Consider the following 5,201-nt stretch of genomic DNA (forward strand, 5'->3'; position numbering starts at 1 on the left):
ACCAGGCTGGTCTCGAACTCACAGTGATCCGCCTGCCTCTGCCTCCCGAGTGCTGGGATTAAAGGCGTGCACCACCACCGCCCGGCTCACCTGAACCATTTCTTATGACAGGCTCCCGTCGACTCATTTCTTCTTTCTTGCTCATTTGATATAGATAGGGCATGATTTTTCTTTTTCCTTTTGAGACAGGGTCTCATTATTCAGGATGGCCTGGAACTTGTTATCTGTAGACCAGGTTAAACTCCTATTCTCAGAAATATTGCTCTCCTGCCTCTGCCTCCTGAGAGCTGGGGTTATAGGTGTGCACCATCATTCTCCGCTGAGTTCCTTTTGTTTTGTTTTGTGTTGTGTTGTTTTTAGAGACAGGGTCTCTCTGTGAAACAGCTTTGGCTATCCTGGAACTCACTTCATAGACCAGGCTGACCTCGAACTAACAGAGAATCACCTGCCTCTGTCTCCCAGGTTCCCAAGGGCCGGAACTAAAGGAGAAGCTCATTTTCAAAGAGCAGAGAATTGATAAGCCTCAGTCTGGATATAAACCAAAGAGCTTGTTGAAGAATAAAGAGCCCTGTACAGGAGACCAAGTCCACAGAGAAGACAAAGTGAGCTAGTTAGTTAATTTATTTATTTCATTACTTATTTACTTACTGTATTTTTCTGAGACGAGGTTTCTATGTGTAGCTTTGGTTGTCCTGGAACTCACTCTATAGATCAGGCTGATCTTGAACTCACTGAGAACTGCCTATTTCTGTCTCTCCAGTGCTGGGATTAGACATACTTTCTTTCTTTTTTGTTTTTTTAAAGATTTATTTATTTATTATGTACACAGTGCTGCCTGTGTGTGTGTCTGCACTCCAGAAGAGGACACCAGATCTCATTACAGATGGTTGTGAGCCACCATGTGGTTGCTGGGAATTGAACTCAGGACCTCTGGAAGAGCAACTGGTACTGTTAACCTCTGAATCATCTCTCCAGCCCTTAGACAAAGTTTCTTTAAAAAAAAAAAAAAAAGGTTTTTTTTTTAAATTTTTTTAAACTTTTTTTTTTTTATTCTTCAGCTGAGATAGCGAGAAAGATGGTTTATTATACACAAGTTACCCTTGGCAACAAGTGAGCTCAGAACTAGTCCAGAATGCCACAGGCCCAGGGCAAAGGGCTGGTAGAACTGTTTTGGTTGTAACAAAGGCAGTCAAGTCTCTTAGGTGGTCTCTGCGAGCAGATGGTGAGGTTCCAGGCCCACTGAGACTTACCCCGACGGTAGCACACACTCCTACAACTTGTACCAGCGTCCTGGCCTTTATCACCCCTTTCTTTGCTCCTTCGGCCTTTGTGTGTGGACAGGCTAGTTTACTGGGTCCTCAGCCTCACCTTTCTTCTCTTGTGCTTCATCCTGCACATTCGCTTCTTCCTCCACTTCGCTCCCATGGCACAGGAGTTTCAAGGGAGATGGTGCTAAGGCCAGGAGCTGAACTTTTTATTTTATGTATACGAGGGTTTTGCTTGCATGTATGTCTTGGGAGGTCAAAAGAGGGTACTGGATCTCTTGGAACTAGAGTATCAAGTGGTTGTGAGCTGCTTTGTGGGGGCTGGGAAGAGAGCATGGGTCCTTTGGAAGAGCAGCCAGTACTCTTAACCCTTGAGCCATCTCTCCATCCCCTAAAGTAGATAAAAAACAACAACAACAGCCGGGCGATGGTGGCGCACGCCTTTAATCCCAGCACTTGGGAGGCAGAGGCAGGCGGATCTCTGTGAGTTCGAGACCAGCCTGGTCTACAGAGCTAGTTCCAGGACAGGCTCCAAAGCCACAGCGAAACCCTGTCTCAAAAAACCAAAAAAAAAAAAAAAAAAAAAAAAGCAAAAAACAAAAAACAACAACACGAAGCAACAACAACGAAGACCTTTCCTTTTTCTTTTTTGTTCTTGAGATGGGTTGCATGTAGCCTAGTCGGGCCTTGAATTCATTAGGTAGTGGAGGCTGGCACTGAACTCTTCATTCTCCTGCTTCCACCTCCCCAGTGCTGAAATCACAGTGTGACAGAGTTTCTATCGTTAGGTATGCTCCAACTAGCTTCAGACATTCCCAAGACATCATTAGGTCATTTATTTGTGTGGCAGGAATTTGTGTCCTTCAAGATATTATGGAAAAGGAAAGGAAAGAAAAGAAAAGAAAAGAAAAGAAGCTGAGCATGGTGATATACACCTATAATTCCTGCACTGGGGAAGCAGAGGCAGGCGGATCTCTGTGAGTTCGAGGCCAACCTGGTCTACATGAGCTAGTTCCAGGACAGGCTCCAAAACTACAGAGAAACCATATCAAAAAAAAAAAAGAAAAGAAAAGAAAAAGAACTAGGACAGGCCTCAAAAAATGTTTAAACTCCTAAGGAAGTAATACCTTCTAGAGCTTTCTTTTATTGTTTTCTCAAGCTATTCTGTTAAAGTAAACTGTCTGTGGGCTGACCTGTCACTTTCTTTCTTTTTTTTTTTCTCTTTTGTCCTGTTTGCAGTATCATACATGATCACCAAACTGCTGCTAGGATTCTCACACCTGTTACTGCAAATTCCAACCCCAGGGAACGTGTTCCTCTGGGGATTTTCTTTTTTTTTTTTTTCATTTTTTTTGTTTTTTTGTTTGTTTGTTTTTTGTTTTTTGAGACAGGGTTTCTCTGTGGTTTTGGAGCCTGTCCTGGAACTAGCTCTTGTAGACCAGGCTGGTCTCGAACTCACAGAGATCCGCCTGCCTCTGCCTCCCAAGTGCTGGGATTAAAGGCGTGCGCCACCACCACCCTGGGGATTTTCTTTAGGTCAAGGTCGGGCTGTCTGGTACAAGGCTGCACCCACCTCGGGCAGCTTCAGCCACACAGGAGCCTTTCCCCTGTACCTGTCACTTTCTTAAGTGGATGCTGGGCATTGCTAGGAAGGTTCTGGAATAGTTTCCGCCTCTTAACTGGGCCGCAGATGCTGACTACTGACACACACAGAGAAGGGCCAAAATAGATCGCAGCTCTTTCACTACTTCTGGTTTTCAATACACGCATGGATGCATTTAGTTCTGTATTCAAAGCTAGATCACTGACCAGGCATTGTGGCCCATGCCAGGAAACCCAGCGTTCGGAGCTTGAGGCAGGTGGATACAAATTTTGAGGCCAGTCTGAGCTACGTACAGTCACCCTGCCTCAAAAGAAGAGAAAAAAAATCAAATGAGAGCATGCGGACACAGACCAGCTCTATCGACATGTGTGCCAGTGAAGAAATGTTAATTAAACAATGAAAGGAAGGAAGGAAATTACACACCTGGGATTACAGGTGTGATCGATGTTCACACCTGTAATCCCAGTACTCGGCAGGTGGAAGGAGGAGGATCAGGCACTAAAGGCCAGGCTAGGTTACTTAGTGAATTAGAATTTGAGGCCAGCCTGGGCTAAATGAAATCTTATCTCAAAGGAAGAAAAACAAACAACAGAGGGTTGTTGTTGGTGGTGCTGGAGAGATGGCTTAGCAGTTAAGAGCACTTGCTACAGATATCCTGGATTTGGTTTCCAGTACCCACATGATGGCTCATAACCAGCTGTGACTTCAGTTCCAGGGGATCTAATGCCCTCCAAAGCCACAAACATACATGCAGGCAAAACACCCAAATACATAAAATAAATTAATACACAACAGCAATAAAATTGGTCAGTCACGGTGGCATATGCCTTTAATATCAGCACTTTGGGTGCAGAGGCAGACTATGGGTTCTAGGCCAGCCTGGTCTACATAGTGAGTTCTAGACAGGGCTTCAAAGTAAGACCCCTGTCTCAAAAAAGGAGAGAAGAAGGAAAGAAAGAAGAAAAGGATCCACATCTGGAAACAGATGAAAATACATAATAAAAGACTTGTGAATGTTACAATACATGGAATGCGCAGTAATGATACGCCTTGTGGTCAACATGTCACCTTTTAGGAATGCTGAGTTCACTGTGCCGAACCAACCTCAGTGCACAAAATGCTCACACAGCGTTTGTCCAGCTCGGAAAATAAGTTTGCGGTGCTTTGTCTCAGGTTGTTGATCTTTGACTTTCACTGAATGAGTCTCATATCCCAGAAAAATAATCACCAGTTCGGTACTTCAAAAGGAAACAAGATTCTGTGTTTTCAGGCTTTCTGGGTATCCATAGCTTCCATAGACATGAGTTTAAAATGAATGCAGTGAAGAATCTAGAGAAAGAAGGGGAAAAAAGAAACAGAAAATGTGACCATGGAAACAGGGTGGAGAGAATTGTTCATACACAAGTGGCACATACGGGTCCTAAAAAATATACTGTAGTACATCCAAGGAAAGTCAGTAAGAAGGGCAGACAGGAGCTGGGCGGTGGTGGCGCACGCCTTTAAACCCAGCACTTGGGTTGCAGAGGCAGGAGGATCTCTGTGAGTTCAAGGCCAGCCTGGTGTACAAGAGCTAGTTCCAGGACAGGAACCAAAAGCTAAGGAGAAACCCTGTCTTGAAAAATCAAAAAAAAAAAAAAAAAAAAAAAAAAAGAAAGAAAGAAAGGAAAAGAAGGGCAGACAGGAACTGGGGAGAAGGCTCATCAGCTAAGGGCACTGGCTACTCTTATAAGAGGAACAGAGTTAGTTACCAGCATCCACATGGTGGTTCACAACTTCTGTAACTCCATTTCCAGAGGATGCAACATCATCTTCTGGATTCCAACAGCTCCTGCGTGAATGTGATGTTGGGATACTCTTCTTTTTTTTTTTTTCGAGACAGGGTTTCTCTGTGGCTTTGGAGCCTGTCCTGAAATTAGCTCTTGTAGATCAGGCTGGTCTCGAACTCACAGAGATCCGCCTGCCTCTGCCTCCTAAGTGCTGGGATTAAAGGCGTGTGCCACCATTGGCCAGCCTGGGATAATCTTTTTGTACACTATATGTGACGATGCGTCTCTGTTCTACCTCACCTGTCTAAGGCACTGTCTTATTGGTTTAATAAGGAGCTGAATGGCCAATAGCTAGGCAGGAGATGATAGAAGGGACTTCTAGAGAGAGATAGGAACTTAGGAACAAATCTGAAGTTGGAATTCACCAGCCAGACTCAAAGGAAGTCAGAAGCACTTTACTGAGGAGAGGTAATGAGCCACATGGCACGATGTAGTTTAATATAAAAGGGTTAACTTACTTTTTTTGAGCCAGGGTTCTCTGTAGCTTTGGAGCCTGTCCTGGAACTA

The 5,201-nt window shown here is 44.3% G+C and overlaps 2 non-coding genes across 2 annotated transcripts; both read right to left on the reverse strand.

Moving 5' to 3' along the window:
• Positions 1-2,492: 2,492 nt before the first annotated feature.
• On the reverse strand, positions 2,493-2,612 carry LOC121457202. The gene has a single exon (XR_005975701.1).
• A 120-nt stretch (positions 2,613-2,732) lies between these two features.
• On the reverse strand, positions 2,733-2,881 carry LOC121457203. Its single transcript, XR_005975702.1, has one exon.
• Positions 2,882-5,201: the final 2,320 nt, after the last annotated feature.

This window comes from Microtus oregoni, unplaced genomic scaffold (assembly GCF_018167655.1).
Source record: "Microtus oregoni isolate MIOR12 unplaced genomic scaffold, Mior012 000015F_ref0000493, whole genome shotgun sequence".
Lineage (NCBI taxonomy): Eukaryota > Metazoa > Chordata > Mammalia > Rodentia > Cricetidae > Microtus > Microtus oregoni.